The sequence below is a fragment of the Hermetia illucens genome, chromosome 1, assembly GCF_905115235.1.
Source record: "Hermetia illucens chromosome 1, iHerIll2.2.curated.20191125, whole genome shotgun sequence".
NCBI classification, from domain to species: Eukaryota; Metazoa; Arthropoda; class Insecta; order Diptera; family Stratiomyidae; genus Hermetia; species Hermetia illucens.
In genome coordinates this window covers 23,741,153-23,769,083 of record NC_051849.1, presented here as the reverse complement: position 1 = coordinate 23,769,083, position 27,931 = coordinate 23,741,153, and the positions used below count along the sequence as shown (strand labels likewise).

Here is a 27,931-nt window from a genome sequence, read left to right as displayed (position 1 = left end):
TTTCTTCTGGCTCTGTCACAAATCCATAGAAGTCTGGCAAGTTCATTATTCCTCCAATAGTTGGGTCTTCTAGTGGGGAATGAGCATCTTCTAGGCATCAACGCGTCGCATGATTTAGAAGTGCTTTGTGTGACATGGAAAACTCTACCCGTCGGAGTGCCTGAATTTTTGCTCATCCATCGTTTTTGCAGGCCATCTTGGTGTTCTTTTGGATTTCCAGTTCCGGGGTGCATGTCTCCTGCCTTGTGGCCCCGTTCTTAGTTCAAAGTTGATTGTCTGGTGGTTTCTGTACGTGAAGTCCACGTTAACTTGCCAGGATATGTCAGGCGCCAGCACAAGGCTGACAAAAGTCAGATCTAATATTAAACCAGATCCCCCTTTCCGATAAGTGTTTACATCACCTTCGTTGGCTACAACTACATCCAACTGGGCGAATGCGTCTAATAAGCATCGCTCCCTTGCGTTAGTCTCTTTGCTGCCCCACCCGATGGACCACCCATTAAAGTCACCGGCTATCACCTTTGGGCCTGGTCCCCTTGCGTCGTGAACAAGATCGTCTAACAGGTTTTCACACTCAAGCAGTGTGAGGCTCGGTGGGGCGTAGCAGCTCTCTACGAATATACCGCTTATTTTTGCCCACACAAAGCCTCTAACCGCCTGATCCATGCTATGTGTTATGGCTTGACAACCACATGCCAATATTGCCATTCCACTAGTCAAATCTGCGGCCCATACACCACCATAAAGATTTCTGTACGGTTCACTGATGATAGCAATCTCCATCGCGGATTCGTAAGTGGTCTGCGCAAGTAAATCTAGTGCGACCCTGCAATGATTGAGGTTTATTTGTATTATCGTCATTTTTTCACTGCAGTTAACGCCTTCCTAAATTCCAGGCATTTACCACTTCTGGCAATATGCGGGTTATCCCGTCTCTTCTTTCCTTCTTTGAAGCACCTTTTGAAAGAGATCTGCTCCCTTAGTCGGCAAACAACCCAACCAAACCGAACCTTTTCCACGGCCAACAACTTACTGTCTGTCTGTCTGTCTGACTGTCTGCCCGAAACACGCATTTTTTTATTCATTTTGTCACGTTTTATTGTTTGCCGATTTGAAGTTTTCTATTTGCCTTTGACACATTTTTTCCATTCCTTAGATGTCAATTCGTGCAAAAATGAGCAACTGTACCTGGAGAAACAATAATGAATTTATGGATACCTGACAACGTTTAACATTGAGAATCCCCCATCTGAGCTAGTTTCATTTCATATCTCCACATTCACCTTGACAAGACCCGGCCTAATGACAAAAATATGATTTACTTTGTCACAATTTTCCAAGCGATTATTAAAAAAAACTTCCCTCTTGAAAGCCAACTAATCCGAGAAAAAACAGCGTCATGCATCCTCGATTTCACAAAACAATCTCCATTTTTCGCACCAGTCCTTTGACACACACGTCACATGCAACCCCAGCACAGTGGTAACAGGTGCAAACATAACGTAGTACAATAGCTCAGGGAACTTTGCATGGTACCCGACAGTGACACAAAATACAATCAGAGTGACACAAAACAGCAGGTGAAATGGCTTAGGCTTATGCCCAACAGCCTGGATCTGGGTCTACTTAACTTGACACCATTAAACTCCCCAGAGTGGCACGAATGAACGCAGCGAGAAGCTGAAATGAAGGAAAAAAAGCATTCTGAAAAAAGAACGTCCCCAAGCTGTTCAGCAGAAGCAGGGAGAGAGCCACTGAGTCCTTTTTTATGTAAACAATTCAAAAGCACTTATTTTCATGAGCTGCCTTGAAGAAAAATGTTTTCTTAAACGACACGGCACAGAGGCCGGTGACGGAAAGCCAAAGAGACAGGTGCCGAGTCGCAAGTAGGAGTGAAGGGTTATTGAAGCCAGTGCAATATTTGCACCTCATCTTTATTATGACTTCACCCGGTATAAGCTGGGACGGCCCGTATTTAACCACAGCTCATGACGGCCAAGACTTCATAATTTTCCAGTCAGGAGAAATGTTTGTTTGCAAACTATTCTTTAATTAAATTGTGCAAGTTGGAGTAAAGGTGGAGTAACAAGTTTGCCGGGCGAACCGACTCTCGGCAAGTGGTTTTAGGTTATATTTAGTCCTGCGGACCTTTGCACTCCTTCTCTCTGGCTTAATTGGATTGTAGAAAAATGCAACCACGAAGCGTGTGAAATTACTAAGCAACGAGTGAGAACTATGAGTGGTAACTCACGAAACTTTCAGTAGTTCGGTGTTGAGCAAGGAATTCAAAAAAGTCGAAATTTGAGAAACGACTGTCAAGATCTGAGCAAAAACAAACTCTCGCTATGTCGGTCGTCCCAGAATAGTTGTCCCGCAACTACTCGTGGAAAATAAAAGCGTAAATCGCGTTATTGAACTTTCCAAAGTGCTCAAATTTCTGCCTTAATTTTTATTTAGACAAAGGACACTGCACACTAATGCAGTTTTGAAAAAGTTCCCATTCACCAGAAAAAATCAACTTGACAAGTATACATACAACTGCCGATGCAATTACAACTTCAAGAAGGCAAGGTGTAGAGGTTGCTTTGTGCCCGACCGGGGAAGCTTTCCCACTTCTGTTTATCTTTATTTCCCAGAGAAAAGGCAATACACTGATATCAAGTTTGAAGTTTTCCGAGAAACACAAAGTTTGTGTTGCAGTTTTTTCCGATGAGATGTCTTTTCTCTGCAAGGGTGGGTTACATCAACTGCGAAAGTTAGAATCAAGTTTTTGTTTCGGAAAACTCAGTTTAAGGAAACTTGCTCAATTCTTAAGAATGCATTTTCAGGGGGAAAGAAGTGCGAAAGGAAGTATCGGATATAAAAGATACAAAGTCGTGATAGGGATCCAAATCGAGCAAAACAATCGAAACAACAGGAATCATGCTTGGGAAATAAACCCAACGCAACAGTCACACTTTCAGATGATTCCAAACTGAAAACTTTCACATTTCGGCTTTGTGGAGCAAGGAAATATCGCAGCATATAGTTTAGTGCGAACTTGAAGGACGTGGTGTCACCCCCAACCGCGCCGACCCTTTCAACTCAAAGAACAAGAATTGGCGCCCAATGTGGGTGTCCGCGGGAAATAATTTCATGGTATCTACTAACCATGATTCGCAATTGCCCCAGAAACCCAGTTTCTCGTCAGACAAGTAACGAAAACTTGAAAATTCTTATTAAAGGCTTCTTGGACTTACTATATTGGTGCGCAATCCTCCAATATCTTTGAAGTTTAAGCCCATTTGTAAACATTCAAATTCCGCCGAATAGGAGTTAAAAGTGAAGCACGGGAATTCATTCTCGGTACATGTCGTCCCGTGAGTTGGGACCGACTTAGAGAAATTGTTAATTTTCCATTGACAACAGAGGAAGGGGAGAAGTGTCAGGTTGGCCTGTTAAGACTCCATCACGCTTTCTCTACGGTCGCTAGATTCCTAGGCAAATATTTGATGAGTAATAAAATAAAAGGTGGGCATCAGTAAGTGCTCTGATTCGCCTAATGAGTACTAAATTCAGATCAACAGAGCTAGTCCTCAGCATATACAATGGATCACCAGCATTCATACTAGTGCCTCTAAACACCGCTGCCCGCAAGTAACGAGAACGGCACCCGAGTTGTGCAACGTAATTACACGCTTGAGCCTACAAGGGGTGCTGCCAGCCATATAACCAAAAACACAGCCAACATGAAACTCCTATAAGATACCAACCTTAAATAACCGGAACCCAAGCTCACTCTGAGGAAATTCTCTTGGACCACATGCTCTCAAAATGCCATCTCGGTTCCCGTGGTACCAGATAACCTCCGGTGAAGCCTCGGGGCAAAAGCCACCTTAGATGAGCCCCATTACAGACTCGAGCTTGATTATCCTCCTTGAGTACGCGGAGACGGCAATTAACAAGGAGATTGGCTCGGTGCGCAACACAACGCGAAGCGGCGTCTTCAAGTGTATCACTGCTAGCAAGGCACTGGCTGAATTACAGATATCGCTGCAAGAGCACCCAGGTTATGGCGATTACAGATTTCATAGTACACTAAATCGGCCCCCCACAGAATAGAACCCTACCTAAGGGCAAGGTTGCTGGTAGAAATGCACTTCACGTACACATATCAGTACGTACGACCTTTCCTATTTTCACTCCATCTAAGGTGCCACTTATATGTTAAACTCTGCTCTAACAACTTTTTATTGCAAGCAATCCAAGACTTAAAATTGGTTAACACTCATTAAATTCGTTTGCAGTAAAGATACGTCCCTCCTAATCTTCATGGATGTGGAATGCAGGAAAACTTAGAATAAAGAAGAGGAACATCCAACAAAACCTGTAGAAGAATACGTTAACAATGACAGTTACTAATAAGCGCAGAGTAGCTTCCTCACTTCCAGCGTCATCGCAAACCCGTACACCAGGAAAGACCCTTAGGTAGAGCACGCAACGAAGAGCCCAATATATATAGATCTAGCAGATTTCCTGCTAACATGGACCAAATTCACACCTTATAACAAATAGGGCGCACCTTGAGCTCAATCAAGGACAAACATTTCACTATTTCATCATCATCATCATCATCAACGGCGCAACAACCGGTATCCGGTCAAGGCCTGCCTTAATAAGGAACTCCAGACATCCCGGTTTTGCGCCGAGGTCCATCAATTCGATATCCCTAAAAGCTGTCTGGCGTCCTGACCTATGCCATCGCTCCATCTTAGGCAGGGTCTGCCACGTCTTCTTTTTCTACCATAGATATTGCCCTTATAGACTTTCCGGGTGGGATCATCCTCATCCATACGGATTAAGTGACCTGCCCACCGTAACCTATTGAGCCGGAGATAGGAGAAATTGTCAACGGTCTCAAAGTTGTATTCTCCTATCTTTATTCTTCTTTGTGTTTGACCAGTGCGGTTTGATGTTGTTGGTTGATTCGTCTTCGGTGCTGACGTTGCCACTATATATTTTGTCTTGCCTTCATTGATGTGCAGCCCAAGATCTCGCGCCGCCTGCTCGATCTGGATGAAGGCAGTTTGTACGTCTCGGGTGGTTCTTCCCATGATGTCGATATCGTCAGCATAGGCCAGTAGCTGGGTGGACTTGAAGAGGATCGCATCTCTTGCATTTACCTCAGCATCACGGATCACTTTCTCGAGGGCCAGGTTAAAGGGGACGCATGGTAGGGCATCCCCTTGTCGTAGACCGTTGTTGATGTCGAATGGTCTTGAGAGTGATCCTGTTGCTTTTATCTGGCCTCGCACATTGGTCAGGGTCAGCCTAGTCAGTCTTATTAATTTCGTCGAGATACCGAATTCTCACATGGCCGGGTACAGTTTTACCCTGGCTATGCTATCATAGGCGGCTTTAAAGTCGATGAACAGATGGTGTAACTGTTGTCCATATTCCAACAGTTTTTCCATCGCTTGCCGCAGAGAGAAATCTAATTTCGCTATTTCGACTCCCAATTATGTCACTTTCTTATGGTGTTTCAACCATACTTCCTTTGACTAGTACGTAAGTTGCCTTCAGAATCATCGCAATGTTTTTCTTCCGTTGAGACCTCAACACCGGCTTCCTGGAAACTAACATTAACAATGCGCGTGTACTCAGTACCCCTCCTGAAGAATGAGGTTATAATCCGCGTAAACAAGGCATTCAACTGAAGTAATAAGCTCATCCAAAAGTTTGTCCACCAAAAACTCCAAAGTCGTACTGACTAACACACTAGAAAGGACCAGATCCTTCCTCACTTTGTGGGTCTTCGCCACCTGGTGCCAATAGCTGCCAAGCAGTGCGAGTAGGTCCACACTTCAAAGTCCCCAGCGAAGTGTAGAATGCGATCACCTAGGTCTGTTAAGAAAGAAGCCCCGCTTAGCCAACTCATCGACCTGGCTCATTCTCTCCATGTTTCTAAGATCGGGAACTCGGTGTAGGGTAACTTTGAGCGAGTAACTTAACTACCTCTAATGTAGGGCATCACCTCTACTTAGGATCACTCTAGCAGACTATCTTTGCTCAGTTGATGAAAATAAAATGTCTGGTTGGACAGCCGACCACAACTGAAATGAGGTTGTCCCCCAAAATTTATATTAAAATAAGGACTGAATTTTATGATTCAAACCCGTCTGCACCTAAATGCAGCTCCACTGATGTCCCCCGTCGACACACATGCTTCTGTGCTAGCTAGCCTCGAGGATGTAGATGCGTCATATGTCATCTTCAAATTTAACATCTCCTTTATTCCATGCATATGAACCATTACCATATCTGCAAATCCAGATGAAATGGGGAAAAACTCGCGAAACATTTTTTAAATGAGGTGAAGCTGAGAACGACGAGTAACGCTGAAAAAATGGACCAGTTAACTCACGATCGAGGGAGGTAAATCTATGACTGACTACACATTTGATCTCGTTCCTCTCCAGGTCTCAATTGTTTTTGAGGCGCGACCTGTCTGACCACGTTCCGTCATTATCATCTATTGATCTTAGCTAACGCGAAAATCTCGGCTCAACGGGAGCAGTTGGCACGCGACTAACTTCGCCTTCCTCCTATATTCTCGTGTTCTTGTGAACTCTTTCCAAAATGTGACCAACATTCCTTAAGTTTCATGACAGTGAGTCTGCGGAAGGTAGCCTATTTTGCCTCCAGTTTTTTTTTTTTTTTGAAAGGGAGATTTGACATTAGTCAATTAACACTTTTCCGACTTTTCATCCAATTGACATCATTCAGCAGGCACCGAACTTTTACCAACAAGTCAGCAGGATGAAGCCTTATATACATCGATACTTACCGTGCCGAGACAAAGAAGGAAATCTGATTTCCGACAGAATGGGCACATTGGAGTATGGGTTGAGTATTTTGATGAACTGTTCAACAACCAAAATATCGGCGAGTTGGAGCTTCCGTCAACTGAAGGTGGAATTACAACCGAATTGGTTAAATATGGAGGCGACAACCTACATCAAGCGGTTCATCAACTGATGCTCAAGGCGTGGGACAGCGAATCAATGCCTGACGACTGGCAAACTCCCACAAATTAAAAGGGAGATACCACGCAGTGCAGCAATTATAGAGGTACCACGTTGCTGAGTATTATCCATAAAATATTCTCCGCTATCATGCTGGGTCGGAAAGCCCCATTTGCCCAGAACAATATTGGTCCATACCAAAGGGGCTTCACTCCAGGCAAATCAACAACAGACCAGTTTTTCTCTGAGCGGCAAGTGATGGACAAACTGTTGGAATGTGGACATTACTATAAAGCCAAATATGATAGCATAGTCAGGGTAAAGTTGTATACGGCCATGAGAGACTTCGATATCCTGACGAAATTGATAAGACTGACTAGGCTGACCCTGTGCAAGGTCATATAAAAGCAGCAGGATCACTCTCGAAATCATTCGACATCAACAACAATCTAAGACAAGGGGATGCCCTATCATGTATCGTCTGGCCCTCTAAAAAATGATCCGTGATGCTGAGATAAATGCGAGGGGACGATCCCATTTTAGTCCACCCAACTACTGACCTAAGCTGACGATATCGACATCATGGGATAAACGACCCGAGATGTACAAAGTATCTTCATCCGGATCGAGCAGGCGGCGCGAGATTTTGGGTTGCACATTAATGAAAGCAAGACGAAATATATGGTGCCAACGTCAACACCAAGAACCGGAAAATCAACGACATCAAATCGCACTGGTAAAACTTGAGGAATGAAGAAAGGAGACTAGAACTTTGAGACCGTGCATAATTTCTCCCATCTAGGGTTGAAAATCACAGCCGATAACCGCCACGATGATGAAATCCGCACACGGTAGTTGGCTACCAGCGGAGCCTATTTTAGCTTACAAAACCTGTTCCGCTCAAAATGTCTCACCATAGGGTCAAAACTCTTACTGTACAAGACAACGATCTTGCCAGTCCTCATGTATTCCGCGGATATTTGGCTTCTTAGCAAGAAAAATTGCGAACTCTTGGCCGCGTTCAATAGAAGAATCCTCTGAAGAATTTTGACCTCTACATGCGGGTGGACGATTCCATAGCCTACATAACGGCTAAATTTATGAAGGATACCACGATCGTCTGGTTGTGGATAACATCTGGCACAATAAGTTGCAATGGGCGGGACGCTTAGTCCGTATGGGTAAGAGTCATCAAACCCGAAAACTCAATGAGCGTAATAAAAAAGTCTATAAAGGCAATAATTAGTGGAAGAAGAAGATGTTTAAGAACCTGCCTGAGGTGGAGCGATGACTTAGGCCAGGACACCAGACGGCTTTTCAAGGATATTGAATTGTTGGACGGGGATGTCGAGAGTTCCTTACTAAGGCAGGCCTAGATCGGATACTAGTAGTTGCGCCGTTGATGATGATGACATGTGATGGCGCAAAATGTCATATGCGGCAACGGGGTAAAATCTCAGAGGAATTTGAAGTCCAAAACCGAGTCCGACAGGACTGTATCTTGTCACCGATATTATTGCTTCTTGTTAGGGTTATGACATTTTAATTGGCAATAAATCAGTCACATATTAGACAAGAGCGATTGTTAAATTGCTGGATATGACATGTAGGGGAACCCACTCTAATAAGATGGCCGACGAGTGGGTCGTCCCAAGAGCAATTGGCGCAGACCTGGAGGGGATGAATGCAGGTGTTTCGGGACGTTCTGCGGTGAGCTGAAGTGCATTTCAGTGGACCGGATACGATGGCACGTAAGTGTAGTTGACGCGGTATACCCTAGCAAGGGGATCTGGCAACCACATATTCCAATATATTAATTATATTTTGACAGATTTTCTAGGACACCACATCATGAGACCCGAAAGAATGATGGTCAGCGGTTTTCCTACTTAATATTTACCCCAGACCCGAGTTTTTTCTCTATAGTCCTGTCTTTTGCTCACCATGTTGTGAACTATGATTCGAAAAGGATAAGTTATAATACATGTCCTTTTCTTAACAACCACAAATTTGAGAAGGTGTAAAGAAGTCGGATTGCTTCCCCAAATGCAAAAGTTGTCAACGAAGATTTTGCAGGACTGCATTTGTTTCCTGGTGGATCCATTCCTGGACGGTACGTTGCTCTGTGTTCAAGCTATTAGTGGTCTCGTCTGGAAGTGAATACCCTATTTAAATCCGTCTTGCCAAAGCAAGTTCAATTTCCTCCATTTCTCTGAATATGCCCTTCCCACAAACAGCTCGAGTGGTAAAATCTGCCTAAAATATCGTTCATCGGTTGCCACCTAATTCTTGCTATCTTCCCACTTATACAAACATCAAAAGCTAATTTTCATTCAAATATTGAAAAAAGTTTTCCGTTTCAAATTACCCTTTTCGACTTCCATTCGTATTGTCATTATTATCTGCCTTTTGATGACCTTTCTTTCGAAAATACGTCATTAATTCAAAACAAACCTTTACCCGAAAAGCGCGACGGGTTTTCGACCCAAAAAACTTATTCCAGCAAACTCATAAATTTTCATAAATTCAAACCATATTTTCATCGGTATGAGGACGCTCCATAACTCAAACTCTTGATGGCCCAACCGTCACAACCATAGGCAATACGCCACAACAGCAATTCCCACAATTGTGGCCAACATCTTGAAGCCACACAGAAAAAAAAGCATCCTTCATTTTTTAAGTTAAGAATTGTTGTGGTGAAAACACTTTGTTATAAGAAGGCTAACGCCACCGAGCCCCAGGCTGGATGTAATAACTTAATCAACTCATAAATCTCGTATTCGTCAAGTGTAACAGACCCTGCGAAAATAGTCGGTGAGGGTTAAACCCTCCCTCCCGGGTGGAGGTCGGCTGGGTGTCGGAATTTATTGTGCTCTTTATTTATTATTATATTGTATATTTCTTATTCGAGTGAGCTTGTGGCTTTCGGTGGAATGTAATCTCAGAAGCATTGAGCAAGGATACCCTTTGTGTATTGAGAGGGTAGCCCTTGTGTGCGCCACTTCAGTCCAACAAAGCATCGAACTGTTGTTTTAGGATTAAGGGTTGGCTCTTATCCCATGTCAGACCATGGAAAGCTCATTTCAATGCCATCAAATTCAGGTCACCATTCTTATTTTGACGACTCCAGGAATGTTATAGCTGAGTGATATGCTCGCGAACTCTGATCCTTGTGCTGGGAGATTCCTATTTTAATAGAAAATCAAGTACTCGTCCAAATTGCGAGTTCGTCTTATCACTTCTCATTTACGCTACTTTGAACCTGAAGTTATTTTTTTCGGGGACATAGATCAAGACCTCTTCAAGAAGACCCTGACTTATCAACAATAAGGATATTTTCCATTCAAATCCCTCGTGCCAAGGATCGAAACATTTTAATCTTTAAGAAACTCCAACACATTTTCTTGATACTTCCTCAGAGATTTGCAGTGGAGGAAAACTCCATTTGAATTTAACAATCTGCTAAGCTTTCCACAGGGATATTAAGCATGCTTTTAGCCCCGCATAATCTCTTCCTCATGCCCGGCATTTTTTTTAAATGGGCGCATAATACAGGAATTTGCATTAATTATGCAAGTGATTATATTTTCCATTGAATGGGAATGATGAAAGCAAAAGCACCTTTGCGACCGCATAATTTCATTGCTCCAAGCTTTAGTGCTATTGTCATAAAAAACGGAATGAAAAGAGAATTACGGAGAGATGAATGTGAAATGGTAGGTTGGGGATCAAAATGGCACACGTGTGCCTTACGGGTGAAAAGGATTCCTCCGATTGTGAGGTGTTCCTGGTTAGACCGCCGGACTGATATTAAAAGGGACATGATTCACTTTTCAATTATTAAGGCTTAGAAAAATGTTGGGGATGCTCTTCCACTAGAATAGAAGGGATGGGATTAGGCCAGCTGTTCTCCCTATTTATTGGAATGAATCTTAATGAAAAATTTCTGTGCTTGAAGATTACCAATTGTCCTTAACAGAGGACCCAAGTCCAAAGCAATCAGATTATCTTTAGTTCATATTCCAGACCTGGACACCCAGAGGGCTCAAATATGGTCATTTATAAGGAAATGCTTTGGTATCGTCTTTAATAGAATTCATCGGACTTAGTTAAAACTGATTTACCAATTTCGTCCTTTCCGAAAGTAGGTCAGACCTAAGGCCAAAAATTTAGGTATTCTGTGTGACGTTGTCATTCATATTGGGAGCTTTATTAGATCTAAAGTGTGTATTCTGAATAAGCTTCAAGTCATGTGTTGAAAATTTAATTAATAGGTAACGACATGAGGTGATATGCTTTCTACAGGAATTCAGAATGTTGTATTCGGGTTCGATTGCTTTAAATCCTTATCCATACTATGACAGATGTGCGTATTTCCATGAAACATGCAAAATATGTTAGTTATTCTGAATAATTTATCTTTAGATATCCGTAGAATTCGTGAATTCGTGAATTCGTAAATCTGGGCAATTCCTAGAATGGAATTCAATAATATGGAGGCTTCAAGATAGTCCCCAGGTGCCTGTAGAGCAGAAGACCTTGACTAATGCCGAATTAACTGTTACATACCTGTTATATAACAAGACATGCTTTGCATTTGAAGTCCACCAAGTCGCAGATTTGATTGAATAGCGCGAAATTAAAGAAAGTTTATGTCTTTTCCATGCACATATATGGTGTTCCGGAGGACACTCGAAAATGTTGAACCGCCCTTCGAAGAAGGACTCCGACGGCATTCACACTCGATCAGCCCCAGCTGGTCTTGAACAATTTTTTCCGTGGTAATCAGACGGAGTCGTCCTATTTGCATTGTGAACTTTTCGAGGAGTAGTTAAGGACTTGGCAGAAAAGGAAAAATCTCCTGTGGGGCCTCTTGAGAGTGGAGTTCCGTTGACCAATCCGGCGAACTATATCCCTAACTCCTCTTGATAACCCCCCGGAATATCAAGGAGTACCCCCGGAAATATGAATCAGCCAGGACTCCTGGCATGACACGTTATCGTTGCTTTCATCGCCCTGAGATACCACTCCAAATCTTGTTAGAAGTGAGACGTATTCGTTAGACTGAGTTTTCTCGCATTCAACTAACCTCGTGAAAGTATCTATTACCATCTTCATCTTCTCTTTCTTCAACCTTTGTCCCACTCGGAGTCGGCTGGTCTTGATCTATTGTCCCATTTTGCTCGGTGAGAGGCTGGTATACGGGGAGAACCCGAGACTCCCAAGTGATCCGGTCCTCGACAAGAGATCGGGTCTCACAGAGTCGGGGTTGGTGCGTCTGCTAAGAGACACTCTCCGACGCATCAAGGCCACTTCTCCCACCCAACACTCGTCCGCACCTGTCTGTGCGCCCAAGGAACTGGACACGTGTACGCACGTCCTGATCAGGACGGATGCCGTCCGGAAGCCGCTGCAGCCTCCTTCTGAAGGCCCGTACCTAGTTCTCGAGCGGGGAGAACATTTCTTCTAGTTCGAGATCGATGGACACAAAAAGGCGGTCTCCTTGTTCAGGTTGAAGCCCGTGTGCACCCCTAAACAACGGCGCGTTCGCTTCAAGGACTGATGGGGAACACAGTTCCGGATTCGGTCGCTGAAACCCCTCGGTTTCATCTTGGGGCGGAGTGATATGGCGTGGCAGGATAATAAATTTCGAATGTTGCAAATACCAGCGGACAGATGACGTCACCGGCGCTCTCCACTCAGTTTAGACCTCGCTACAGGAGTGAAAAGTAGGTGACGAGAAATGTCATATTTTGGAATGAGAAAAAAATGAGAACAAGATATCAGAAAAATAATAAAAATAACTAGCTTTAGTTGTGTTGTAGGAGAAAATGAAAAGATTCCGATACAAAGTTTCTATGAAATTCATCCTTTGTTGAAGTTGTCAGTGCCATTGTTGTTATGAAATAAATGAAGTGTTATAAGCAGTGAACATCGTTGTTGTTAACTTCTAAAAACTCTCGTTAGTGTGAGTTACATGACATACCATCAATGACACATCCCCCGCCATTTGTCTACGATTGGTGTAACCCCATATCATTTCGGATCTAATCAAGGCGTGTTATGCCACAGGCCCAACGCGGCATTTTCGACTACATTTCCGCGAGCCTCCGTTCATTTCCTTTTATTGTGAGCAAACACTCAGGTCTATGAAGGGTGACAAGACGGAAGACACTTTGGTAAATATGAGATTTGCAACGTCCGCTGATACTTCGATTACAAGGAACTCCTTTTGTGGACCGCCATTCCGCCTTGCAGTCAGTGGCAGTGATAAAATGTCGGCGTCTCCATATTCTGTTCCCAATACAAAATAATAGAAGGGGACACAATCGTTTGATAGACTATATACAAGGTTGCGAGTGTCCGCAAAATCAACTATGCGCTGAGTGCCCCAAACCCTTTTCCCCTGTGGGACTTATTGTCGTCTGCCTTTTCACCAGTCATCATCAGACTCGTTACAGGTCTTTGCATCGAGAAATTGCAGGAACCGACCGAGATGAACGCCTAAAATTTTTTCGAGGCTTGAACACGATCATTTTGCTTTTACCGACATTGAATGCATTTTCTTCTTCGGCCTGTCGCGGTCATGTTCAATAATTCCATAAAATTCATGCCAGTTAATGTGAGAACTCCTTCAATGGCATTAAATATTATGAAGGCTCTATTACATCCCCCTGAAAGACGTAATGTCGACGTCGACTTATTTCATGTCATCCGAAATTCGTTTTGGTTTCAACCGATACGGTCGGTAAGTTTTGGAGATCTGTGCCGGAAAAGGATTGTTCATCAATCTGGCTAGTGGTGGTTTTCGTATCGCTGAAGTGCTCATCCGTTAAATAGTCGATTACATCGCTAGTGATGACGCCAATTGAGATGCCCGGAATACTAACTTCTTTGTTTTTCATTCGAAAGGACTGGTGATTTCTGGACCGTTGAAACAACGATTACTTCAAAAGTTTGGCTTGACGGTTTTACCCTGTCTAACAGCGGAACTAATACCAGAGGATACTCCAAATCCTTGGCAATATATTCAGTTTTTGGATGTTCATAATTTATCCGTTCACGTCGATGGTGTAAAAAATGCAATACAATAGGCACCTGTTTTAGCTACGCCAGTAACTTCTTGATAGATTTCACTCTAATGAACCCATGTGAACGAAGGTCTTTCTTAACGCATGTTGTCCTACTCAAACAGGAATCGCTTGGGGTCGAAGCTCTCCCATGTTCTGATCCTTTGCAGGTAAAGATGCATGTCATTATCGGTTGCTTCGCCATCAGCTAACCACTCTTCGGGTATTAATTGCCAAGTTTCTCCATCAACTAAGTTAGCTGACAAGACGTCGAATTCCTCTTTGAGGCTAGCAACATGTCAACCCATGTGTACTGCCCTTGTCAGACGTGATTGCTGACTTTAAAGTGGGGTGCCATCGCTCGATTACTTCATTAGAAGCCGGATAATGTGGTGTTGGACGCATTCACTCGGATCGCAGGAGCTTACTCAATAACTAAAATAAGGATGTCTTGAGCCCTGGTCAACATTGATAAACAATGGTGTTTCTTAGCTCAATGTCCAATTCGGGTGAAAAGAGCAAGCTACTCTTTCGGCAGATTGGTCTGGGATAGTGATTGCTTCGGACTAAAGAAAAAATCTTTTCTGCATGACTAAGCAGTACCTGAATGGGAATGGTGTAGGTGGTACACCGGTCCAGTCGAATGCACTGAAAACGCTGATTAGTCGTTTTTCTCGTGCCTTCTAACCTTAGGATCACAATCCGACTGATAATAAACTGATGTATATTCGGTAGGAAAAAACTTTTTTCTGATCAATTTGCGGTGGTGTGAGCGCAGCGGAGTTATGTGCTGAAAATTACTTCACTTAACGTTCCTGGAACGAACGGTCTAAACGCTGCGGTGGACGTACCGCAGCAAACCATATGATTAACCAGTGTCACTGTAATGATATTGAGAAGGTTTCGCAGCTCAGTGTCATTGATCTGTCCGTTTGCTAGGAGTTGGAAGTCTATATCGAATGGCAAAGAATTGACTCAATTCTTGACAAACTTTCGGTGATGAGGTTCGGGACATACTCTATCCTTGTTCTGGTCTGCAAGGCAAATGAAAGTTGTTTTGTTCTGAATATGGGAAGCCTTGTCATTTTTGAGGCGAAAGGCAAAAGCCAATGGTTTATGATGGATATACAGCACGAAATCGATACCTCCCGGAATGTGACAAAAATGACGATTGCAGATGAATGAAATGAAGAGCTCATAGTCGTGCGTGCTATACCAGCCTTTCCGCACGAGTGACTATGCGCTGGTAAAAAGATCAAAAAGGCAACTACGGGTCTTCGTGCTTTTGCTCCAACACCGCGACGTCTGTTATGTTAGATGCATCCATGACTAATACTAATGGGACGCCTGGGCGAAAATGAACCACTAGGTTGCTTCCGTGATATAGCCTCTGAAGCTTCGGATAACCATACGATCCACAGTTCAGCTGCCTTGAGAAGAAATCAAAGATAGCAGTTTATTGTCCTCAAAAATCTGTAGGCGCTTTAACTTTTTGATCACTCCTAAGTGAGATACCATTCCGGGTGATGAGGTAGCCAAGATATTGTACTGCATTTTGTCCATTTTCGAAAAAATCGTCTTCCCAACCAGACCGCTCGCAGCATCCTATATATAAGTCATTGGGTATCGGTCAGGCTTTGCAACTGCCTTCAGTCGTCTCTAATCACCACAAGGTCTCCAGGTACCCTCTTTTTTGGGTATCGGTCAGGTTTTGCAACTAGCTTCAGTCGTCCCTAATCACCACAAGGTCTCCAGGTGCCCTCTTTTTTGGTAGCCAAAAACATTGCCTTAGGACTTCCCGAGAGTCGACGGAACCCTTTATTTATCAGATACTGGAACTATTATTTCACGGCAGCCAGTTTCTGTGGCGTGAGTCGTCGGGATTTCTTGGCTACGAGCAGACTACAGGTTTCAATACGATGGTAGACACCGCTACTGGCTTGAGTGGTCAAGTTCAGTTGACAACATTCGGAACGCTTCTCTAGAAGTTTTCAGTCTCTGGATTGAGCACACAATGGTTTCTTATGTCAGCCCATTGAGATGACGAAAACGCGTTGTGGTTAAAGTACTATGGAGGCTTTTTGGTTTTCGTCCTGACGTTCATTTGTGAGATTTTGAAATGTCCCGACCCAGTGATCTGCCGCGCTAGAGTCAGTCGTGCGATCTCCATATATATTCTAGTATTAATTTGCCAAAACGCTGGAGTGGACCAGGCAGCTGATGTCCTGTATGAACCACTCCGCCATTTCCGACAGCTTAGTTAGATCCGTTGTTTTGGAAATACATGGCCTACACCTATTATGCTAGTTTCTCCTTACTATCAATTTTCAAAAGCGATAGAGATGACGTAACGGCTGATATCCAACAGGGTCTACGCATCTGAAGTATCCGGTTTGCCATTTCCGATACCTCAGTTAAAAATAGTAGTTTTCAGACGCATTTTGCGAACGAACTGGGCGACTTCCGTTCCTCAAGCTCTAGACCGTTCAGCAGCTCTCAATTTACCGTGCCTACCGATACTATGAACACCCCCATGATTCACGCCTCGTCGTATTCCCTTTGTGCGGAGGGCGATTTGACGATTACTGCTACCTGCCTCAAAATTTCTGGGTACAGCTAACCTTATTAAATCGAAGATGTTTCTTCGTGGTTCGAAACGTCCGCAACTGAATCGCCAGCGGGGCAAACCACAACGCGGGTCTTCTTTTGCAGAACGCTGCACGTTTTTGAAGAAATGATTATTCGAATATTCGGAAAATAATAAACGAAATTTTATGTCCGGTAGTCATGTGGCATGATCCGAAATTAATCCAGTATTGAATGCATTGATGTATACGAAAAGAACGAATTTAAGCAAGCAATATGGGAAACATGGACTGGTATAACCTCATAAGCAATTTACAATAGAGAAACTACCTCATGAGCTGCCGCATTGCTGGTAATGCCAGATAACCTCCGGTTGAAATAATTTAATTCATTCATCAATCATCCCTGCAGCAACTTACCATCCGAATTGACAACCTATTACACCAAGGAGTTCTGGTCGTGATATGGGCACTACCACTATGAAATTCCCAAAAGGGGCCAAACGCCAAATAACCTGGCCGGTTCCCACGGTAAAATAAAACTGGCAGTGAGGCTTGAGGAAAACCTCTTCAGACGAGTCCTTTGCAAACGCGGGTTTGACCACCCTCCTCGATTACGTGAGGGGAAACACCATTCCGAAGCTTATCTTCAGTCGACAATGAGCATCTACTTCACTTATTTGACAAAACACCCACCTAACTCTATTTCATCAACTGTTACCCTGCTGGTACTAGTATTTCTGTCTCCGTCGCTGGCGATCCATCCACATTATGTTTTGTCCACATGGAACTAAAGTAATTGGTCCAGAGTTCAAGCTCGGCAGGAACTTCGACTTTCCATTTGTCATCGCCGATGTACAGACGGCCATTGTTGGACCTCACTTTATTAAACACTTAGTCCTCCTGCTGGATTAACAAACGAATCTAGATTAACTCTAAAGAAGAGAGCTTCAAAACTCGAAATCATACACAACACGAAACTCTCGACAAATATTTAAGCGGAACACAGGATAATCTTCACCGGATAGTAACCAAAGATTATTCAAAGATTTCACTAAATGCCGCAAACTTGCTGACGTCAATGAAGGCATCACCAAACCGTCTAGCAACCCATAGGATAGTCCCATCTGCCTTGTACGAAAAAGAAAATCCAAACCGAGAATTTTGCAGCGATTACCAGAAACTTAATGCCATTACATTGCCTGACCACCTGTTACAAAAGTCCTCTCTCCCTGCTACAAGAAAAATTTGTTTTTTCAACAGTGTATCTAGAAAAACTTTATTACCAGGTACCCATGCACCCAGATGACGTGAAGAAGCTGCATAAAAAGTGCAAGGCCGTCTCCTCCTCCTCATCACGTTGGCTGCACATGGCCGAAACCACCACCCCAATTATTTTCAAATGGTAGTTTAAGGAACAGTGTCCCCTTAAATGTCCTACTAGGGCTTTCATGTCCCACTTTTAAAGGAACAGCAAAAATGCCGCTCTAGTGACCCTGGGCTTTTCACAAGGATTTTCGCCTACCGGCAAGAGTCCAAACTTCTACACTCGGCTGCATGAATGAATGCAATTTCACCCTTCAGAGTAGACTTGACAATAGATAGTTGTACTCCAAGAGCTGGTTCTGGCCCCACCATTGTAGACCCAGATCCTCGGAGAGCCATCCTCGCAGCCTCCTCATTATCAGCGATGTTAGAGTGCCTGGGCACCCACATCAGGAATGTTTCGTTCAGTCGGCCAAGTTTCAGAACCACCTGATGACAACGTCATACCAACTGACGTGATATATCGTTGCTGTTTAGTGCTGATAATGCCGCTCGACTGTCGGAACCGCTTCGAATGGTGCAACCCCTCTACGTCCCCGGTATACTTGCTGCGACGTTCCTCATGGCGTCGTTCATCCGTACTTACTTCAAACTCTTGAAGACTGCGTTCGACATAGCTCACTGTTTTTCACATTTTAGTCATTGGCATCAAGAAATATACTGCAGCCAAGGCCAACGAATGCATCTTATGAATAAGATGCAAAGTTAATAGAACCACAAAATTAGCAACTGTTCACATGCAGATACCTCACCCCAGATAGGCCCACTTTCATCTCTATTTAATCGCGCTGCCCAAACTGAACGATTTTCAATATTCTCTCACTCGTTTGTCCAGGTAGTCAGTAGGAGTACCCCTATCTTTGCTCATTTAATCAGACGATACCGACCAATGTAATCAGTTTAAATTTCAACTATTTCAATCTACAGTCAAATGGTTTGGTGGACTGTTTTTACCGCACCCTTGAGACTGCGCGTATATATCCTCTCAAAGACTAGACCAAGTTATTTTCTATGGCATGTTTAGTTCAAGAACTAGTTAAGATGCCAATTTAAGAATAATCGGAAAATATTCCATGTCCATTGAAATAAAACCTGATCCACAAATCTTTGACGAAAAATGCAGAAAATTGTTACGATGCTCTCGTCCTACTCCAGCTGCTCATCACTCCTCTATAAGCCAGCACCCGTGCAAATCGTCATTATCCTGCACTCATCTGTATTAGGCTGGAGAAAACTCTCTCGCGATAGGGCCCTACTTGAAGAAGTCCAATTCCATCTCGAGTTAGAGCAGGCAGTGAATCGTTGACATCAGAAGTCAGCGGCTGTCAAACGCGAGCCAATTCCACCCTTAACAGTGCAGTCTAGGCCAACCAAAGGACTGTCAATAATAAAACCCCACCCGCCCGTTTATTTCGCTCTATTTTCCCATGATATATGTAACAAGGAATTTGTTTTGTCTTAACTAAATAATTAAATGACCAGGAACTGGCACCTTGAGTCCTCCTAGTTTGTTCATCTCCCCATTTCTGCACTACCCCAACGAGGGCAAAGCCTTACTGGCGGCTTCTTGTTAATCAGAATTACTATGTTACACTTGGGGTTCGGTTTAAGCCACGAGAGTTTCCCAGGTATGTTGGAACAGGTGAGGCTAATTAGCCGAAAGTCCTTCGCGGATTCACACCCTGTCAACCCTCTTTTGGTATGCAGACCAAGTACATGCATCTCTAGTAGCGCGGGCCGAACGAATTGTTGCTCCCATAAGTCTCTACCAGCGGAGCGATCCTTTCTCATGGTTTCGGAAATATAACAGGTCCGGATATTTACATGTGCATTGCATAAGCAGGGAACCTTTTTATAGCCCATTTGATCTGATCCCCTGTGGTTACCGATTCGATACTCTCAAACGACTAGGGCTGTGTTATCACCTAGCGAAGATCTAACTCACAGTTCTTCTCACTCGCGAGTAAGGCGTAAGGAGAGGAATGGCTAGAGATTCGGAGCAGTCTGTAGTTATGAAACGTGCAAAGGGTGGAGGGCCCGAGGGAGAAAACATTGAAGAGAAGTAGGTGCAGAGAAGGTCGCAGGATTGTTGTAGGGAGTTGGCAGTGGAGTCAGCGAAGCTGATAGAAGGAGGGAGAGATTGAGTTGGATTACGATAACTGCAAGCGTGAGAACAAAAGGGTTTTAAGTTACGGCGGGCAAGGGCGGCTTCGACGCTCAATAGGTACCTATTACGCGTTTTTCTGACCATTGACTTAACAGTAGAGCGTATATCCTTAAAGTGAGCAAGGTCGGCGTCATTCTTAGAAGCCTGACACTTCTTCCGCAGTGCATGGTTCAAGCGAATGTTAATAAGAATTTCCGTTGTGAACCAAGTTGGGTACGAATGTAGGCAGGGAGGGGAAGAAGGGACATAACAGGAGAGGAGATCAGAGAGGATATTGTAGAAGGTGTTAATAGCTTGATCACACAATGAATTGCTTAATATATGTACCCAGTTGAAAGACGCTAAAGTTGAGTTCAGACCGTCAAAATTGGCTTTGCGGAAGTTGAACCTAGTGGGTTTACGCTTGGTTTTGAGTTTTGAACGAGGGAACTCCGCTTCAAATTCAACCGCGGGGTGATGAGCGTCGGTTTTGACATACGGGGATTTGCAAGGAAATAAAGAGAGGTGGCGTCCGGAGAGGTTGGAAAGGAAGGGATCGAGAGTGCAGCCCAAGGAGTTTTAAGTGGTATTGAAATTCAGGGCAGAGCAAGTCTACATAAAGAAAGAAAGTGGGAGGGAAGAATGGGACAGGCTGTTGGAAGGCTAGGATGATTAAGCCAGTGGAAGTTGGAAGTTGAAATCTCCGGAAAGGAAGAAAGGGAGAGGAGGGAATCTGACGGTAAGGGGTTCAGACAAACTGTCAAACAATTCTTCATAGAGGTGAGAACGGTTAGCGCAGGGAACATATACACAAGAAGCAATGAACGGGGGGAAGTTGGGCGGTATCATAATCAAGGACATATTAAGGACTTCCCCCAACCGTTGAATTCTCCCGAGCTGGAGAAGTGAGAGGTTAATGGACTCTTCCTGTCACATATGCACATATGTTGCAGAGGAACTTACCTTTTCCATTGATTTCCGAACTGCCACAGGGCGTGTGCCTCGTATTGACATCGTATCATACCAACAGATTAGCTTTCCTCTGTGTGATGATAGACGGCAAGTGTCATGATTCTTGTGATGGATCTTACGGGACGTGAAGTCGAAGTGATATATTTTTTCAGTTCACGCCTGCTAAAACTTACCAACGATTAGTTCGCTGGAACTTAAATCCGCGCGTAAAAAAGTGTCAAACTACTTTGCTTTTCTAGGCTTTCCCGATCAGTGCCTCTTCTGCGGTGAAATAAATTACAATATTTGCGTTGGAGTTCTTTAGTGAATCAGCTCGCAGGGCTCTTATTAATGCGACGTCCTCCTCCTCCCAGAGGAAGACGAGCAGGTTAGCCTTTGACGTTTGCCTTCCTGACTCGGAATCGCAATTTTTAGTTCAGAATATCAAAGAAGGTTCCTCCTCCTTTATAACCACCCAATTATCCATGGGAATCTTGGGACTTTAGGATGGCAGGCAACAAAACTCATTGGAATCTCGTCGTATGGGATAATCTTGAGTTTCAGATCCTGCCAGGTATCGGTGATAGTTTATTGTTAAAGGAGTTACCATCCGCCGGCGTCACCGCTGAGTGTGGTCCGTCCTGCCATTAAGTGGATCCAGATCGGAACTCCCTCAAACTCCAAAATGTAATTTTTTTCGATTTTTGTCTATTTAAATACGTGAGAATTTTTCCTCTAGTTGTTATTATGAAATTGAAAAATTACTAATATCTTATATGACAATAAAAAACTGTATACAAAATTTACTCTTACTTCCAGATCTTAAGTTCGCCATCAGCGGGACATCCATTAATATCCGATTTACAACGCGGTAAGTTTCTTAGTCATCTGTAATCAATCAAATAGTGAGGAGAGTGTATGCCAATATAATTTTCAAATTATCTTTCTAGAATAATTTATTTTCTTTCAAAGAAATCGCTAGAGTTCAGATTGCTGATGTTGGAATGAATAAGACATTTGATCTAAACCATCAATTTCAGTTTCGATTAACTACTACAATTCTATCAAAATTTGACCCCAAATGTTGAATCACAGCAATAATTTTAAATTTTTCTTTCCAATCTCAACTTCCCAAGTTTTCCCATAACTTTGAAGTCCAATTCGGTGCTAAATTGCCCAGCGCATCCCCAAAACCTCCCTTAAACCTTCAACTCGTATTGATACTTAACATTCCACAGGATTTTTACTGTAACAACCAAATTCAAAGGAAAGCAATTTGTAATCCTTTGGCCTTTGCCGAGGGCAACTCAATTTTTTCATCATTCATGTGTGAAAATGATACGCTCCTTCCCGAGATACAAAGATAGTCAGTGATCCCTGTCTATCAGCAGGACCCTTGTAAAGTTTCTGCTTCGTTAGACAGCGATAACTTATTTCGTATTTGTGTGCTTTGGATAATTTTACGATGTCAGTGGAAGATTTTTTGCACGTTTGATTTGGGATTAAGGCCGAAATCTCAATTTCTCATGTTAGATTCGATTAGAATTGATGAATATTTATCAGCATCGATGTTTGGATAATGAGAAGATGAAAGCCTACCCAAAACCTGTATTTCTTACTGCACCATTTTACGAAGAAAGGAATTACAATTTCTGCAACAGTGAATTCGACATGGGCAAGGAAGGTGTGTATGTTCGAAAAGAAGCATCTGCTGACTCTCTATATTGACAGTCATGAACAAATACAAATCTACCAAAAACAGAATTCTCGCTAGGCCTTGATAGGATTTTTCTAAGAATTTCGCTGGTTTATTGCCAAACTGCATTTGAGCCTCTTAACTATGTCCTGTGTGCCTGAGTATACTTGATGGATACAGCGAACTCCCTAGAAATCCCTTGGAAACCCGGCCGACACTCTAGCCTAGATGTAGAAAAGATAGAATGAGTATTTCGCTGATAATTTATTATTGCCTTCCTAAAATTGCTTTCACATGTTAGCGCTTCTTCCGAGGTTGATGTCGCGTATAATAACGTAAAGCGAACCATTCCAACTTCAAGTAAATTGCGGCTGCATTTCGGGCCCCCAATGTAAGTCATCATTCTTGCCAATGACACGCTGCTATTGGCCGCTTTCTCACAGGCATATCCATCCCTTGAAATTGATCTCCGCGTCAACCATTACCCCAGTATATTTGATTACTGACTTTCAAGTGATGGTGAACCCAACAACAAGAATGCGAATCGTATCCTTGTTCCTGCGGTTTGAAATGAATATCACCTCTGTCATTTGTTCCACAAGATCAAGCTGGACCATCTCCAGCCATGCTTACATGGCGTTAATAGTTTTGCAAGCGTACACCTCAACATCTTCAGGTTGTTCCGGTAGGATTTCATAGCTAGATCATCTGCGAAATCGATTATCATCACCTACTTAGGCACAAGAAAGACAAGGGTCCAATTGTATATAATGTTCCAAAGGAACGGACCCAACACTGAGCCTAGTGGTACTACCGCTGTGATGGTGTACTGCGTAAGTCGCTCATCCGTATCATACCAAAACCTCTTTCCGAGAGGTAACTTTCGAAGAGCTTAGTCAAATAACTAGGAACACCCTTTTTATTTACTCCCACCTGGCTGAATTGAACGTATTTTCGACGTTCAATGTTACCATTGCATAGAATTCCTTAGGCAACAACGCGTCTCGAGCCAGCATGAAAACCACGTCTACAGCGCTGACCGTTGAAGTAGTTTGATGATAACCAAAATGATGTTCCGATTAGCAATCCCTATATTTTATGAGGGGAGAAGTCTTTTATAGATGACCCTTTCGAGCATCTTTCCTACCGTGCCTATAAGGTAAATCGGGTGGTATGATGATGCTGTCCCGGTTGCTTGTTGGGCTTGGGTAAAAAAATTACTTTTTGCTACTCCACACAGCGGGAAAAACTCCCTTCATCATGCATACTTCAAATATTCTGATTAACCAGCCAGGTCTAATCTTAACAGCGAGCTTAAAGGCTCTGTCAGAAAGAGCATCCAAGTGAGAGCTTTATTATCACTGATTGTCCGGCAAATCTCCACAAGTTGCCCCTCAGTTATGTTGAAAACATCTAACGCTTATTTATAATTTTTGCATTCCTTTTCTACGGGGGAGAAACGTCATCACTTTATCGAGTAGGAAATGTGGACAAGTCAGTTGTGGTGTTCGCCCTCCTATCTTCTTCATAACAACCCTGCACGCTGTTTCCTAGGGGTTTTGGTTGGCCTTCCGGTAATGTTTCATAAAGAATTCCTGCTTGCTGGTGGGTGCAGCTTGCTTAACTACACTTCGAAAGTTCGCATATATAGTATATCCTGTTTCTCGTCGAAGTCTTGTCTTCCTCTAATCGTTGGCAGAACCTTCTTTCTCGAAAGCGTGCAGCCCACAACTCTGCGATTTCATCGTTCTACCAATAGTTTGACAGCGTATTAAAGAGCAGTCATCGCCTCGGTATAGCAACGCCGCATGCTCTCATTGTGCATCTTATCATTTGTGTTACCGTCTATGAAGCTCCACCGCGGGGATTGTGGCCTTCGTCTCTAGGAATTCATCCCCTTCAAACGTTTTCCCGGACCAGCCCTGATTTCCAGCTTCTTGGGGAAATTGCCTGGTGGTCGCTATGAGTATAATGTTCACGAGCAAAAAAGACCATTCAACTCGCTAACGTGGTACTCATATATGTCAAATCGACTGTTGAGCCCGGCCCTCTCCCACGCAAAGTGAATTCATTTCCGCTGTTTCTAAACGCCAAATCTAGCTCCGTGAAAATAATAATAATAATAACTACGAGCCATTGGCTCGGGAAATCAAAGAAATTTGGCATCTCGAGCGGGTGGTTGTAGTTCCCATACGGGTATTGTACCTAAATCCCTCATGGTTTCCTTTGATGTGCTGGGACTTTCGCAGAGTCTGGTTCAAACCATGCAGAAGTACACCATTCTGCATACGTGCTCGATGTTGCTGGTATTAGGTAAAATCCGGCATCTGCCGAGATTGTGATAACTCGGAATATAAATAAAAAATACGACTCCTGATGTTAATAGTTCTACTTTCCCAACCCGCAGCCTATGCATTGAAATTTTGCGCTATGGTTTTTTGATTTTATCCTTTTCTATGCTCCTTCTATCCTCGAAATATTAAAATGGTATCCGGCCTAGGCCTGCTTTTATAAGGAACTTTAGACATCTCGGTTTTGCACCTAGGTCCCCCAACCCGATATCGCTAAAAGCTGTCTGGCGTCCTGGCCTACACCATCGCTACATCTGAGGTAGTGCCTCAGATGAAACGATGGATGGAGGTGGAAATATTAGGAAGACACTTTCGCGCCAAATTCCAGCAGTATGTGGACTCTTACCCACCAAAATCAAACCCCTCTCTCCGTCTTCCTTTCTCGCGGAACCTCCACAAAGGATTACTTCTCAGAGAAAACAACGCGTTACTCCACTCTTCGTGCCTCCTTACGCGCTCCGCCTATGCAAGATCTCCTTGAACCCTTTTGATTGCGATGTTCACAAAACACCAGTTTGCCTCCGACTTTATCACCTCTTCGACAATATTTTACGGGCTTATGGTGATTTCCAGAGCGTCCTCCAGGCCACTCCCTTCTAGGTCAAATCATGAACAATAGAACAGGACATGCCCCTGGTCCTCAGGTGTGCAACAACATTCAAGGCAAACTAGGGAATCATCGAACCTGAATCGGTGCAAACACTTCCTGTAGCCACCATGCCCTGAAAGGAATTGGGTCAGGTGGTAGTTAAACTTGTCATGTTATCGCTGAATCTGCTCCTGAATACGGGAAATCAGAGTGTGGATCCGGCGACCCCATTGTGAAACTACTCACCGTTACTGTCGCTTTTCCAGCAACTCTTGCCTTGCCAACTTTCAGTGTACCATATCCTTTTCAGGTATATTCATTGTCTTTTTCTCGTCACGCCTCATTTGCCAAAATGTCCATCGATACCATTCCCGCAATAACACACGCCTGAGATTGTTTTGAACGTGCAACTAAGCGGTAAGTAATTTTTATCCTCCTCCGCATACTTTCACATGCTATTGCCTGTTCCCAGACAGATGCCGCGGATAATAGTGTAGCGCGAACCACTCCAGTCACAAGTAATCGGTGGCTATATTTTGGCCCCTTCAATGTTAGGCATCATCTGCACTAACGATACGCTGTTATTTACTACTTTCTCGCAGGGATAGTCCAATTGTCCCTTGAAATTGACCTTTACGTCAATCACCCCCAGATATTTGATAGCCGGCTTTGAAGTGATGGTGAGGCAATCAGTACGAATGCTAATCGTATTCCTTCCCCTGCGTCTGGTAATCAAAACCGCTCTGTCTTTTGTTCTGGAAAGATGAAGCTGAGCTGTGGTGCTCCTGCTGTGACCCGTCCTTACCGTGAGATAGGCGTGTCCAGATGGTTCAGTCGTTAGAGCACTAGGCTGTCGTAGGCCGCGGTTCCAAACTCAAAGGAGGCATTAGAATTTGTATCGTGACTGGATGTCGAATAATAGTCGAGTCAGCTGTGAATGAGTACCTGAGTCAAAGCAGGGTCATAATCACCATCGTCTTCTCTTACCTAATACTAGCACTAAGTTCCAAGCATTTAAGTTCAGACGATCTTACCTACTTAAAAACTAAAGGGGCGGTGATGATGATGGCCAGTGGTAGGTCAATGGGAGACGTATGCGAAAGTCCCAGCACATCAAGGGAAGCCGTGAGGGACGTTATGAATTTGTAGAGGGTTGGTAAGCAAGTAATCGGTCTTGTGTCTACGGGGTCCTGCATCGTGTCCTTCTTAAGGATAAGATAGGTAATCCCCGCAGTGAGGAAGAGTGGAAATCCCTCCGGGCGCCTCATGACCTGATTTTTACTGTGTGCCAACCGATTGTGTACGCTGGTAAATTTCTTATACCAGAAATTCTGCACCCGATCCAGATCTGGGCCCCTCCAGTTCTTCGACCTATTTATGACTCGTCGAACTTCCTCTTCGGTAACATCCACAAAATTCATGCCAGGTGTAGTGGCATGGCGGGTGCCAATTCCCTCTCGCTTCAATCATCAAAAACTGCACTGTCTGGACGCTCTGTTGGAATTTGTTAAGTGATCTGAAAAACTCCGCTGGTTTCTCGGGTACGTTGCATTCTGGACACGTCTGGAATGACTTTCGCTATACCATCGTAACCGACTGCATTTCAAAGAAAGTTTCTACTTTAGTGTGTCCAGAATTTCAACTACGGTATCTCACTGGGAATGGCATAGTTCTGGTAAACCCTCTGTACTTTATTTCTCACCCGTCTGTAGGCATTGCCAAAGCTGATCTGAATCAGTCTAGCAATATCCAGCCTTAGTGAGTCCCGGCGACGTTCCAGGCGAATTTCCCATAGTGCATCTCTTCGGTCACTCAAACCATGGTTTCTCACTTGAGAGGATTTAGGGAGAGTTTCCAACGTGTCATGTACCGGCAAAGCTGATCCAAATAAGAATTTAGACGTGCTTCACCGCGGGAAAGTTTTTGGTAGAGATGTAAAGAATAAGGTCACTCGCGTATTGGAGGATTAGGAGTGGGCGGCAGAAATGATTAATCCTTGCGGGATGCCAGCTGGGTATGTGTAACGAATTGAGATATGTTGTTGGATCTGGACTTGGGATTTCCTTCCAGCTTGGAACCTAAGAGGAGGTATTATGGATGGAGACTAAGGGCTTCGGAGCGCTTGTATGCTAGTCCATACTGTCACACGGAGTCGAAAGTTTTCCTTATGTCGAGGAGGCGAGCAATGGTCAGTGTTTTCCAGTTAAGTC

At 43.7% G+C, this 27,931-nt stretch overlaps 1 protein-coding gene across 2 annotated transcripts in view; it reads left to right on the top strand.

The window, feature by feature from the left end:
* LOC119653858 (acetylcholine receptor subunit alpha-like) overlaps positions 1-27,931 on the top strand; it is a 391,561-nt gene that overhangs the window by 39,788 nt on the left and 323,842 nt on the right. For both annotated transcript variants that reach the window (XM_038058922.1, XM_038058916.1), the window contains exon 2: positions 21,905-21,956. The gene's annotated coding sequence lies outside the window, so the exon portion shown is untranslated. The remainder of the gene's footprint in view (positions 1-21,904; positions 21,957-27,931) is intronic.